Below are 14775 nucleotides of genomic sequence, written 5' to 3'. Positions count from 1 at the left end.
AGCCTGAAAAAAACAGTATTCGCCTAGAAAAAAAACCAGTTATGTTTATATAAGACACATTTAAAAACACTAATGATAAATATCTGTGCTATACTACATAGTTCTTGGTCATGGAAGAAATCTGTTAACATGACTGTAACATAATATTTCTTTTTAATGTGCCATTTTGTCAAAATCATGCAGTAAGTTAAATAACTACGGTGTATATTGCCTTTTAGTGACCAACCTAAATTAGCATCTACCTGGCAGCATTTCATTTTTACAATAGTTACATATTGCTACTTTTCTTAGTAATGTTGTAACTTCTTCAGAATACCGAAATTTATAGAGGTGAGACTGAAAATATGTTAACTTTCTGTACAATAAAGTTTAAAAATACTACTTAAAAATAATTTTTAGGACCAATTGGTATTTTAAAACTGTAGCTTGAAGAGAATGAGACTGTAAGATACTGTGGTCTGGGATTCTTTGCTCTCCTGCAGTTAAAATTCTGCTCTGGGACAAAACACAACTTTAATTCAGCATTAACTGAAGTTAGTGAGTTCTGTGCTATGTGAGTTCAGTGGCTTTGAATTTTTCCTTTACTTGTAAGCATTACTGAGAGGTATGGGCTGATAAGGTCTGTGGAGTGCTTAGAGCAGAAAAGTACTAGTTTTCTGAAGCATCTTAAGTATTGCAATAAGAAGTTCAAATTAATTGCCGTCACACTTAAATGTCCTTGTTCTTGCATGGACAGGTAACTTTCTCTATAGTGACTATTAGTTTTAATAAAAAGCAAATATTACCTCTACAGTTACAAAATATTCTTAGGTGTTCTTTTGAAATGATAGTAAAATAACAGTAAGTTTTCGCTTTTTTTCCCCCATCCTGAGGTGGGGGGGAAAAGCGCTGCTGCTTTGTTGGTTCTAGGTTTAACATCAGTTAGCAATGGTACTTCTAGTGAATCACTGCGATGAACTGAGGTACAACTCTCTTCTTTTTTTTTTTTTAATCTCCAGACTGCATCGAACAGACATTCCTTTCCTATACCAGTGTGAAACTTCCAGCTGATCTGTAACCCTCCAAGTTAATAGGATAGAAGACTACTAAAACCAGAAGACAAATTAGTGAAGATACAACTTCAGAAATGAATGACAGGATGGTTTATGCTCAAATACCAGTTCTGGTCATTCTAGTAAATATTTATAATTGCTGCCTTTTTGTTTTAGCACATTTGTATATGTGCTTATTAAAAAGATAGTACTGAAGTAAGAACAAACCATCTGTTAGTATAGATTAGGCACAGTCAGATTAGGTTAATCTGCGCTTGTTGTATCTGAAAGATTTAAGTGGACACTCGTTTCACGGCATGTATGTACCACTGACTTGTTGATCTGAACTTTGAGTACAGAGAAATGCATTAAATGATTCAGATTAACCAGTTCAGACAGTTTTTTATATAATTTAGATTCATCTAATGATTGTGTAGAACATTTTTAAGTTTACTAAACCCCAACGTTCCTTGTCACAAACTTGTATTCACCAATATTTTATCAAATTCAAACCTTAAATTGATACTCCACTTAAAATTGATACTCCACTTTAAGTCCCTTGTAAATAACTCTGCATAAATGACTGTTTGAATTGCTTCTTAGGAAATATGTCCAAATATATTTTGTAACAGCGTATTCTCTAAATTTTGTTTAATCTTAGAGCTACATACATATTTTTTGTTAATTGGCTATTAAGGGTATAGTTACTACTAGATGTAATTTTGGAGGTAAAGGCATTGAATTGTTTGTCTCATTCTAATTTTCCTCACATGAATTAATATTAACTGGTTTGGGCTTGAGCCTGAAAGTCATTATTCATATGCATGATCCCATTAAAAGATAGAGTTTGTTCATGGTAGCAGGGATGGACAGCCTTACATCTTTAGTCATTGGTTATGCAGTCAGATCCTCGTAGGTGCACCTTTGTTCCTGAAACAGAGTATTGCATATGTATTCTCTGGGTTTATAACACTGGCTCTGTTTAAGAAGTCTTGAGTTCAGTGTAAATACAACATCCACCCTGAGGGCTTCTCAAAAAAAATTCATATAGCTATCTTACAATGCTTGTTTAGAATAAATACTTAGCCATTTCCTATGAATAAACTAATTTAAATGTAAGGTAATTTTGGAAATAATCTCTGAAGGGGAAAAAAAAAAATCTTACTTTTAAAGTTCTGAAAGTAGAAAATGTGTGTTGCACCTCTCCCAGTATTCATTTAAGGTATACCATTACTTTCTTATAAATATCATCTCTTTAAGGGGTACTGTCTACTGTTCATGCATGTGTGGTTTCCTTTAAAGTTTGTGAAATTTATGCTTCTCCTTCAGTAGGAGAGTACATCTCTCAGTCCTTTGTACAACTGGAATTTCAGTTGCAAAAATACATTGATTGTTGGTTGCACCTTTGAGGAAAAAAAAAATACAAATACTTTCCTCCAGTTTTTGTTTTTATATTAGAATTTTGCCTTTTTATTACTAACATTAAAACCAGTGAGGTTTATGTTGTTCTAAGCTAGTGCTGTATTCAGTTTTGTATCTATAATGAATGTTTAAAATATACATATGTAAACTGGTCACATTATTCATTTTCTTAATCTTTCAGAGATACTGAAAGTGACTAAAACTTTAGGGACACCTTCACTTCCCAGCTTTTTATGGAAAGAATAAAATTATGTTCAGTATCCAATTGGGATTTCCTTCTAAATTTATGTGTGTGTTTCTGTGTTCTTTTGCATTCATTGTCCATATGAAAAAGAAGTGGATAATAAAACATTGCTTTGTTTTGCTAATTAAGACTTACACTTTTTGATTTTTTTTTGTATTTCACATTGAAAAATACACACTGCAATATTTGTGTCAGCATGGAATTCTAGACAAATTACTGGGCAAATGTTTTATGGCAACAAACTGTAAGGACATTTCTTTTAATGGGTTAATATAACTGTGCAAAGCATACCATATTGATTCATTTTCTCTGTTTACCAATATCAACTAGTACTATTTTCCAACTACATCAATTTTCCCAAATTAAGTAGCGTCTTCTGATCGAATTATTTCTGTTTGCTCCACTGCATTTTCCAGAAAGCTTCATACAGATACTTGGTTTTGTTGTGGGTTTTCTTCTGGATTAGCTTGGAAAAATTCTCATTTGGACAGAAATAATATGTAGGGTTAAAAATGTACACATGTTATCTAATCCTATATAGTTGATGCAGCAGTTTGGTAGCCTGAAATCTCATCAGCAGGAGGAAGGGAATTGGGACACTGTTTTCAAAGACTTTGCAATCTATTCCAGATGTGTCAAATGCTGCATATTTTCCTTGCTATTTCCTGTGAGCTTGGTTAGGAGCAGCTGGCTCTGTGGTTTAGAGACACCTGGCCAGCTTTGCTTTGTGTCTTAGTCATGGGGGAAAGGGGGAGGGGAAGCTCCAGTATTGCAGTGAAGTTGACTGTAAACAGATTTTGTATGAATGCAGATAAGCCTTTGAAGTTTGGGGCAAAAACAGCTGGGGGAGGGAAGGTGGGGAGAGAAAATTCCACTTTATTTGAGCAACTGGCATGAATGTAATTTGTTTAGTTTTGTCATCTACTTTTACTGCTGTGGACACCACAGGAAGTTGGACATCTTGAATATGATTCAGGTAGCCTGCGACAATAATGCATTTCAGAAATGATCCATCACTCACACTTCCAGCCCTCTTACGGAATGGAGGTTGTCTCCAAGCATTCAATTTGCTGACTCACCTAGAGTGTGGACATCATCCTCATCCTGCAATACCTTTTAACCTGGTTTCAACACCCTACTCTTTCTGGGTCTGCCTCACTCCCTTTGAGTGATGATAACAGGTGAGGAAAAGTGGTTTTATTAATGTGCTATCATAACATCAGAAAGCTTTTAATCTCTTTTCTGCTTTTGAGAATGTTTTCTTGTAGTACTCTGCATCAGTCCCTTCTGTATGGTGGCTTGCTTTTGTTCACTTCAACAAAAAGTTCATCTCATGAAATTGCTGTTGCTTCCTGGACTTTTAAAGAGAAGGTGAATAACTTCTGGTATGGAAATAAATAGCTCTCAATAGGGGGGGGGGGAAATTTTAATCAGGCTAAAATGTGATTAGCATGTGTACATAGCTATGCAGAAACAGTAGAGTCCAGTGTATTGTTTGTCCTATGTATGTTGTTCTTTTCCACTATCCTAAGACCTTTACCTTTTTTCTTTATAATTCTGAGGATACTTTTACCATCCGTATCTTCTCTAGTTAGCATATCCTTTCCACTTCCATGCTCCTTCTCCTTTCTCTGTACGCATAGCTTGCTATGCACCCCACAAGGACAGTCAGACAGCTGCCCTACTGCACGTTGGTTGCAGTTAATAAGTAACACCTAGCAATTTTGAAGTGTTTTGGTTTTGGTTTTTTTCTTCTGCAGTGGTGGCTTGTATTTTCATATGTCCATATTTTACAGGTAAGCCAATTTCTTAAAAATCAGTGACTTTCAAACAACTGAAAACGCTTAAAATATGTGACTGTCATCCATCTGTTGTAAGCATTGTGTGTGCAAGTGGTATTAAAACAGTGGGAGAATTTGGTTTAGGTATATGTTCCTTTATCTCCTGAAGTGTCTGCATGATCAACTTGAAACTTCTCTGATACGTAATTGCTTTCCCCTACCCACCAACCCTCCCTTCCGAAATGAAAGAAGTCAGCTTTCCTGGATTTTTGCCTGTGGTATATTTTCTACTTGAGGAAACTTGCATGCAGTGAGGCTTAAAGGTATTGCAAACATCGTCAGTTCTCCAGCTATTGTTCTTTCTGTTGTGAGTAAAACAGAAAGGTATATATTCAAAAAAGTTTAAAATGTTTTGATTCTTTCATACTGAGGGATGGTTACAGTTATCCCCACATTTTTACATCTGTTCTTGTAGTCTTCACTCTTAATTTTTCTTGTAGTCAAACAAACACTGTTTGTGGGAGTATCATTAACGTAATATGAGATGTTGTTCATTGATTCTTCATTATATATGGCTGCACAGATGCCCATCCTTAATTTTCTAGGTGGTTATAGTCCCATGGCTTCGAAATGCCCAGTTTCACATGGGCATCAGACTGCTGATGCTATAAATTGTTTATTAGTAAAATAACTATAAAGCAAGCTTCACTTGCATGTGTTCATTAATTGAGTCTTGTCGTTTAATATGATTGCAGTAGCATTGCTGGTCAGTCCACTGCTGCTGTTGCTGTATGTAGTTGATGAGAGCTCACTCCTGGAGTCTGAAGTCTCAGGTGTATTCTTCCATTAGTTGAGACGTGGGTGTTTGAGTAAAGGCTGTAGGTCTTACTGGTGGAATGGTTAATGGAATAAAGCCAGTGCTAATGGTTGTGTAATTGGTAACATTTGCACCTGTGGGACCATTGCTTAGCTCTTCCTTGAGTCTCTGACTTCTAATGAATTAATTAATTTGACAATGTCTCTTGCAACTTTCATGGAAAGTCTTCATACATATTTTTGTCTTAGAGGATGACAGATTGTTTTTGATGAGTCAAATTTACCTCTGGACCTGTCGGAACAAGGAACTTCGGAAGACAGACCTACCAGTTCACTCCTCTGTATACACACAACAATGGAAATTGTTCCTGCAGACTAAATTGTTGACTACTACTACCTGAAATGTGAATCAGATCCCGCTAAAAGCTCTTACTTTGGGGATAGTCTGACACTGTGGTTAAGCAAACCCAGGAATTTCTATTATAAATAATTATCACCAGTCAGTTGTAGTGTTACTCTACTTTGGATTCTCAAGTGCTGCTGTTTTTTCCCCGAGGAATCAAAAAGTTTTGTTCTTTTGTAGGAAATTCGCATCACTTATTCCAGTTCTGCTGGTGCGCATCATAACATGGACATGTGTTAAATGCAAGAAACACTGACAGTGTAATCCCGTTTAAGTGTAAGTGTATGCATTCAGGAGGCTTAAATGTTGCTGAATTCTGACTGAAAGCTGACGTGACGTGTTGGACTTGGCAGGTTTCATATGGCTTGGCTCAGGTCTCCACTCGATTCCTCCTTCATAAGGATGGTGAGTGCTGCTACATGGTGTGATCTGGATATGTCACGGCTTCAAGCTGTGATTGCTGTGTATTAAGCAGAGATTTGCTGTGAAGGGACCAAGAGAAGGGACGAGGGGTTCTTGGACCTTTAACTCTGGGTTTTCAACAGCTGATGTAGCAGGTGTTTCTGGTGAGATGATGGGAGCACACCCAAGTGCAGTCCTCATCCCCTTCTTCCCTGGTTGACCAGCCACTTTGGGTACATACATATTCTGTGAAAAGGGACCCTTAGGTTTTTCTTTTCTTCCTGGAGACAACTGGAATAGCAAACTCTCCTCCACTTGGACAGGGAGAAGGAGGTCCTAGCTACCTGTCCTCAAAGGTGCTTGGGCAGCAGTTGTTAGCCTAGCTGGCCCCATGGGAAATGCCTCTGGCTGTTTCCCTGCCTTGTCAGCAGGAATGCGATCTGCAGCCCTGTCTTTGATTATACAATCTGTATGGCATATGCAGCCTTCCCAATTCTTGTGACACTAAGGTTTACATTAATGAAATCACTGTTGTCAACTTTGTATTTTGTCACAAATCTCATGATGCTGGGCACCTTTCTTACCGTTTCACTTAGTGCGGTAGCTACATGAGATTCAGTTTAGGGTGGAAAAAGGTATGTTCCCTCCCAGCATATTTTTTAAAATCTCTTTGATGGATGACATGCATTAATGAACACTTGCTCCTGATCTTGGGTGTACCTCTCTACCCAGTACAAAGGGATCACTAAGATTTGTGACTGGCTTCTTAGGAATTACCATTTTAATCATAAAATTTGAGCTTTTTAAGAGAAACTGCTACTTACTAGAAATGTTATCTACCCAGTAACAGCAACAGCTGTAGGAGGAACATAGCCCAGAACACTTAATAGTTCTTACTAATAGTGTCTAATATAATATATGTTTTGGTGAATGAAAAATTTCAAGTACTGTATTAAATTTTTCATGTTTTTTACTTCTAACTTTGATTTTTACATTTAATTTGTATGGAGTTTTTTTTCCTTTGGGGTATGTAGACAGCTAAAGGGTGAATGTTGCAGTTCTCAAAGATTGAGTCACTTAATTTGTTTGTTCTTAGAGGATTGTTCTTCTTTGAACTGTGAATGTGAAAATTACTTAGGGAGGTTTTAAGAGCAATGAGTTATAAAGAATTTAAGAATCAAATTGATCAAGAAGGCGTACCCAAAAAATAAAGCAAAAGTGTGCCCCCTGCCCCTGCTCCAAAAAAAGAGATAGATGTCTTTTGGCTCTTCAACTGTCACCTTGACCAGCTGTGCAAAAGTAACTTTAGTTCTGCAAGGTCTTGCCTTGCAAATCATCAGCATTAAGAAAAACTGAGCAGAAGAAACTGTCCTTCCCGTTATGCTCTTAAAATTGAATTTGTATTTAGAGTCTTCCCACAGTTAGCATACATATACTCTATGATATAAAAATTGCCTCCAAAGAAAGGTCATTATTTTGTAGGGCAGGAAGGGTATCTGTCATATGATAATAAGTAATGAAGTTCTGTGCACTTGCCGTTTTTTGAGAAATGTCTTTGGTAAGGTGTCTGGGTTTTCTTTTTACCTCCATGATCAGACTCTTCAACGGGATGTTGTGAAGTGAGTACAGTTCTTAAGACTGGCTTCATATGTTAACTCTGACAAGTATGTGTGATGCAAGATGCATAATTCTTGCCTACCTCAATTCTGTTGAAGATGCATAATGCAAGAAGATCCTTCAGCTTTGTTGATTCTGTAGTATAAAAATGATTAATTTGAGAATATGGGAAGATACATTGTATCTTTTTTTGCTTTCAAAAATCAAATAACTGTGCAAGGTCCTGCACCTGGGTTGGGGCAACCCCCGATATCAATATAGGCTGGGTGATGAAGGGTTTGAGAGCAGCCCTGTGGAGAAGGGCTTGGGAGTACTGGTAGATGAGTCAGCAATGTGTGCTCATTGCCCAGAAAGCCAGCTGTACCCTGGACTGCATCAAGAGTAGGGGTTAGTAGGGCCTGTTGCAATAGAACAAGCAGTAATGGTTTAAAGTGGTTTAAAATTAAAAGAGGGTAGATTCAGACTAGATATAAGGAAGACATTTTTGATGATGAAGGTGGTAAAACACTGGAACAGTTTGCCCAGAGAGGTAGATGCCCCATCCCTGGAAACATTTAAGGTCAGGTTGGAGGGGGCACTGAGCAACCTGATCTAGTTGAAGATGTCCCTGCTCATTGCAGGGGGGTTGGACTAGATGACCTTTAATGGTCCCTTCCTATCCAAACTATTCTATAATTTTATGAATTTAGTAATTCATATGCATTCTGCCAGTGAATGTTATCACAAAGCATTTTTTATATGTTTGTTTTTATTTCCCTGCGGTTTTTGTAATGTCTCATGATGATATTTAGGCTATATAAGTACTATATATAGAATTTGATCTCTGTGGTCCATGCCTATAAAGTGACCGACCATATTTTATGTGCATGCAGTATATATTTCTGTGATGATATCAAGAGAAAAGATGGTGTGTGTTTTTTTTTTAAAAAAAAAAAAAAAAATCTAGGGAGGTTTACTTTTGGTTTGCTTTGGAAGTTTCAGCAGAACATTTATTACTTCTGCATCTCAGCCCTAAACTTTAAATTGCAGTGACAATGGTGATTTTTGCATCTTTATTTCCTTTGTTTTTTTCTGGTCTGGTTTTTTGAGGCCTTTGTTAACGCTTGTGCAGTGTTTAGCACAGTGCCACTCCCCATCATTTTTAGAGCTTCTAATTATACAGCATCTGTGCTACAAAAGTGATTAAACAGCTAGTGTGTGTGATTTAATCCAGATTTGGGGCTTGTGAAATGCATAAAATGTAATCCAGTAGTATTTGCGCTCCTAATTAGTACAGAATTGTGTTGCCCTTCAACTGAGAAATACCATACGGTTAACTCTCAGCTCCCCAGAAGCAGCTTATCTGCGTGATGAATCAGTGAATGCCATGGGCTGACACCTGCACTGGTCTTGCTTGGCTGCCAGCTCTGCGCTCATCAGTTTAGTCATGGCAACTATACTGCTATGAGCCTTGATTTAGGCTTGAGTTTGGAAAAGTTATCACAGCCACCCTATGACCCAGATATTGGGCTGGTAAGTCCCTTGCAACTGAGCTAGCTGCACATAGAGGTGTCTTTGGTTTCCTAGGTGGTGTCTCCAGTATCTGCACTACTGGGAAATATCATGCACAATTTTTGATTTGGAGTCAGCTTGGGTCTGACATGGCTGGTTGTAACTCACGTGACACAAATTTGGTTAGGCTCAAGCATATGCCTTTTGGACCAGTCTGAGCATCAGCATCATGTTCTTCAGCACATCTTGAGTATCCATATTAACTAGATCTTTTTTCATGACAGTGAGAAATGAGTATCAGGCTGATATATACAACACTTAAGTTCCTTTATGAACCTAGTTTTAGGTGTATTGCATGGATATACAACAGGTTGAAGTTGAATTCCTGCTCTCAAGATTATTTCTATCTTTAGCATAACTGAAAATCTCTGAGTATTCCAACTCCCATCTGAGTGATATAGCTAGGTTAAAGGGTTGGGTAGCTTCTTGCCTGTTTTCCTTTGGACCAGTAATTTCCAAACTCACTGCAGAAGCAGTCCTTCAAGTCAGAGGGGACCACAGGAGGTAATCTGGTGCAAGCTCCTGTTCAAAGCAGGGCCAGTGCTGAATTCAGACCACACTGCTTCAGACTTTGTCAGCTGGGTCTTGAAAACCCCGGAGCACAGTGATTCCCCATGCTTCCTGGGCGAGTTGCCCCAGTGCTTCATTATCCTCGTTCATCATCATCCCTGACTGAGTTTCCATGAGGGATGTGCTCAGTGGCTCCTTCCACAGCACCCTGGAGCTCCCAGCTCTCTTTTGACAGGCTAATCCCAGCATGAGGAGGGATGTAACCCAGGTCTCTGGATTACTGAGCAGCCCTACAAACTCCTCAGCTGTCAAGTGATGAAGGAGAGAAAGCATTTTGAGAGAAAGAGTATCCAATCTCTAATGAGTTGCCCACATTTCCAACACTGAATAAGGATGGTGGGTCTTCCACTATTTCCTGCCAGCTTGTTTAAACATCTTAGCGCTCAGAGTACTGGATGCTGTGAATTCTCTTAATTGGTCCGAAAATTGTCACTTCCATGAAGCCTCTTCCTTCATACATGGTTCCTGGGTATTCTTCTGTGATTCCTATTTCAGACTAACTATAGGTTTAAGTATCTGGATCACTTGCAGCAGGGCTCACATAGTCTAATTGCATTTGCGTAAAAGTGTAGTCATTAGTCTAAGCTAGTTACCAAGGATTACTCTGTAGTCAGATCAAGAGATACATCTGCAAATGATGCTTTTTTCCACCGAAAACTGTGTGTCTAAGATGGAGTCAAGTGAATCAGTGTTGAAAAGTATTTGGACAGCAAACTGCACCTTTCATTACCTTTTAAAAAATGTGCCCTGCAGGTTCTTAAGAAAACAATAGCTTTTGGTCACACTGGAGCTTGCTGAAGAGTTCCTCGTTTATAGGAAAATTTCTTTTCTTTGAAATTCATTTGAGCAATTTGCCCCAGCTTCCAGTGTTCCTGCCCTTTGGGGACATCTGTCTTGTGGCTGAGGATACCACAACTTCCAGAGTTGCCAGTCGCCTGGGTTCCCCCAGGATCCTGCCTCGTATTTGGCAATAGGCTTCAGTCTGTGGTGTTTCAAACTGAATGGCTTGAGCTTTGTGAAATCCTGTTTTCCTACAGACTTTGTTTCACAAACAAATAAGGATCAGCTGTTTGCTCCCTTCTGATCCAAGAACTGAGGGGACATAATGAAGCAAGTATGGAGATGTTGAATTTTTTTCACAAAACGTGCCATTGAGCTGTGGGACTTCTTTCCCCAGTGTTTTGGTATTTGTTGTGATTAGAGTGGCTAAGTTCATTACAAAGACCAGAGAAACCAATTTCCATGGCAAGACTTCTTTTTGGTATGGCTTGTGGGGGCAGTATGTCTTCATGGTAGAGCTGGCAAGGTGTGTTAAGAGTGCCATGCAGTGAGTTGCCAGTCAAAATTTGTCGTGTTCCCAGCTCTTTTACCTAGTTTATGAACAGTATTTGTAGCTGGTATTTGGGATTAATTGCTACTTTAGTGATTTTGAGAGGTCAACCAAGTGTTCCAATACCTACAGCCCTATTTGATTCTTGAATCCTCCCCCTGTGAAAGCAAGAGCTCTGCCAGTTCTGAGTCTTACTTAGCAGCTTGGCATGAAGAATAACAAACCTGCTGCAGGAGTGCTGCTCAGCAACTAGACAACGCTTTCTAGATAGGGCTTAGGGACTTGCACTGTCATGAATTAAATCAATTTTCAGAGACAGCCTGGGACTCTTAGTACACTGCTGAATATCTCAGCTTCAGAAAGGGATCCTTGGCTCCCAGGCCAAAGGTGCAGAGTGGCTTTCATGCACGTTACTGTGATCCAGCAGACCTGCAGCAGGCTCACTGCATCCACACTGCCTTGGTTGCTGTTGGATCCTAAGACAGAGTATTATTTGGCTTTTAGTTCAAAGCACCTGAAATGTGGCCTACATTGCAGCTTTTCAGACTGGTGCTTTTCTATCATGAAGCAGACAGTCTGCAATATTTTGGAGTGCTCAATGGTTCCAAGGCTGCTGAGATAGTGTTTGGAGGACTGAGACAGTAGCAAAGGAAAGAAAGTCAAACCTGGTGCAGTCTGAGCCATGCTATCTGTCGGAGGCCTTCTCTGGAATAATTTCTTGCCAGAGCTGCATCCAAGTTCAGTTATGTGGAGAGAGCTTAGTTAAAGCAGTCAAAAGTAGTGCCAGAGAATGACCTAACAGCTAAACAGTGCAGAAGATTGGGGCTCTGGTGCTTGTGTTCAATCCCTGACTCCTTCATTGAGCAACATGGTCATAACCTTAAAACCTATTTTCATGATGCCAGAAATTTACTTAGCTGCAAGCTCATTTGGATAAAACCCTGGATGAAGCCTCTGTACTGTTTAGGAAGTCGTGTAGATTCCCTCTCTCAGTGCTGGGAAACTGATTCAGTTGCTACAAAGAAAGCAGGAGTTTCTTGTGAATTGGTTAAGCCTCAATGCTTTAGTCTGTTATATAAAATGAGGAGTGATCCAAAACATAGTGCAGTAAGATGAAGGACTCAAGGAGCATTTTATTGTGACCACTGGAGAACAGGAGAGTTTACCACCACTTGAAAGCTCAAACCTGCTCTCACCACCACTATACAAGCTAAAAAGCTGTGACTGTGTGACTTCCAGGCAGGTAGCAGAAGGTGCATGTTAATATTCAGTTTTCGTCCTGTGTGACGTAGGAGTGCCTCCCCAATCCTGACTCTGCTCTGCATCCCATCTTCTGGCAAGCTGGTTTCCGTACAAAGGAAGGGAATTGCAGCGAGTTCTGAAAATATCCCTGGGTCCGAACAACTATGAAAGGAAGGTGTGTTACTGAATACACTCACCCTGCCCAGCCAGAGAGACCACATTTCAGATAGTTTCACAAGCTGTAAGGCCTCAAATCCTGCCAACGTTAGCACATAATCTTCGCTTTGTGTTTGTAAGTGGTCCCCTTGCTTTTGAAGAGAGGGGGAGTTACTAAGAGAGGCCTCTTTTTGTAGAACTGGATTTTAGTCTTGATTTAAAAAAAAAACAACTCAGTAAGTGTTTTTTGTTAAAAAGAAAACACAGCAAATGTGACTCATTTAATATTGTAGTCAAGTTTTTCTCCTTTGGGTTTCTGTAAAGAGGTACAGAAAGGATTGCAGAGATGTTGACACAAGGGTAGATGATAACCGGTTGCTCTCTGAGGGGCTGAATGGGTATCTGGAAGGTAATGCTCCACCTGGGCGTTGTGTTCAGGCCTGGTGGTTGTGCCCACCCAGAAGGCTCAATAAAAAACTTTTTTTCTTTTTTTTTTTTTTTTGCCTTTACTATTGTTCTACTGAGAGGAGGTTTCCTGAATTCAGCTATATAAACTTTTAATGAGTGACCTATTTGTGAGACTCCTTTCCGCATTGGCAAATAATGTGGATGGGAGGGAGCTCCTTGTGCTCTCCGAGCTGTGGCTGCACTCTCCTCCCTGCCTCCTCTCGATGGGACCCAGCCGAGGTAGGGAGAACTTGACCTGAACTCACCAGCTGTGAAATACAGACTGGACACAGCATTTCTGCACCTTGCTGTATCAACACCAACAAAAAGTAGGTATCTTGTGTTAAAACTGGTGGCGTGTACCATCTGCCCCAACTGAGAGACTTCTCAGGCCTAAACTAAACAGCTCTTGCTAAATGCTGAGGCCCACACTATTGTTGACATAGCGATAAAATAGCATTTGCAGCATACAGCGTCCTTTCTTTCACTGCTTTTGAAAGGTGTGGTGCATCCAAAAACCAAAAAAGCAATGGGTTTGGACCTGGTGTGTCATGCTTTACAAGGCAATACATCTGTCTGGATGGGGCATAAGAGCATTCAGTCCTGCTTTTTCCTCCTCCGCCTGCCACTTGGAGGGTTGGCGTTTTTCTCCAAACATAGGAAACTCTGGATTAATTTGTCCATACAGAGAAAATATATTTTCTTGAAATAATATTTATTGCATGTTGATATTCCTTAGACTTAATGTATTCCTGAAAAGGGGATTAGGAACCAGAACTGGGGGGGAAAGCCCGAAACCTGGATCAAAATAATTAACAGAAGTGATTGAAAAAGATAAAGATGTAACATTGCATGTTCTTTGAAACTCAGACAACTTCATACTGTGTAAAACAATATGGCAAAAGAAGTTTCTAATGAATAATCCAGTTCATCATATGATATTCCAGTAAATACTGAAAAACAGAAATTTTTTTTAAAGGTTTTAAAAGAAAATGTCACCAGTAACCTTTAATTACTGAACTTGTGCTTTAACAGAAAGGAGTTCATAGGGGTATGGATGACATTTTAGTCCTCCATCTCTGACAGACTTGAAAGATATTTGTACTGCTACAGTGAAGATGAATTGTGTAAATTACATTCTGTAAAGAGACAGGATACGTAGAGAGGAGAATTAAAAAGCATCAATTAATATCTGGTGTCACCTGAGACAGATGTGGGTTTCACATCTCAGACTTTGTTCCATTTTAGCGTCCACATACAGGCTTTGTGAGAGACCAGATGCATGTGTTGATTGCAAGCAGAGTCCATCTTTCATGTCTGCAGTAGCTAAAAATGCATAGTTCAATGTTGTATGCAGGGACGACACAAACATCCACGTTTGTCTTTAAGTTGTACTCACAAAGGGAACGAAAAATGCACATTTCAAGTCTGCAGTGTTGCTCCCTGTTCCAGTGGTTTTCCAGTGAGATGCCCTGTAGGTCCATTTGCAATTCTGTAAAAAATTGTCATTATAGTTTGCTTCCCAATATTACACCTGCTGTTTCTCTACTGTAACCAACAAAAGGTACAAGAGTGATATCCATTTAAACAAGTGGCCTTGAAATGCCATTTTGGTTGCAATGCAGTCAAGTTTTGTGTAAACATCTTCATCCTGAAACTTGAATTCAAACATTGGTTAATTCAACGTGTTGGAAAGAGCCTGATAGTTTATTTGTGTGCATCTCAAAACCGCTGCATAGTTTGGCATGGGAAGTGAATAGCAG

The 14775-nt window shown here is 39.2% G+C and overlaps 1 protein-coding gene across 4 annotated transcripts in view; it reads left to right on the top strand.

The window, feature by feature from the left end:
- Positions 1–2821, top strand: part of NDFIP2 (Nedd4 family interacting protein 2) — a 47164-nt gene extending 44343 nt beyond the window's left edge. For all 4 annotated transcript variants that reach the window (XM_074859438.1, XM_074859435.1, XM_074859436.1 and 1 more), the window contains one exon: positions 999–2821. The gene's annotated coding sequence lies outside the window, so the exon portion shown is untranslated. The remainder of the gene's footprint in view (positions 1–998) is intronic.
- Positions 2822–14775: the final 11954 nt, after the last annotated feature.

The sequence above is a fragment of the Strix uralensis genome, chromosome 2, assembly GCF_047716275.1.
Source record: "Strix uralensis isolate ZFMK-TIS-50842 chromosome 2, bStrUra1, whole genome shotgun sequence".
Lineage (NCBI taxonomy): Eukaryota > Metazoa > Chordata > Aves > Strigiformes > Strigidae > Strix > Strix uralensis.
The sequence above is the reverse complement of the archived record's forward strand: the minus strand, read 5'-3'. Positions and strand labels throughout refer to the sequence as shown.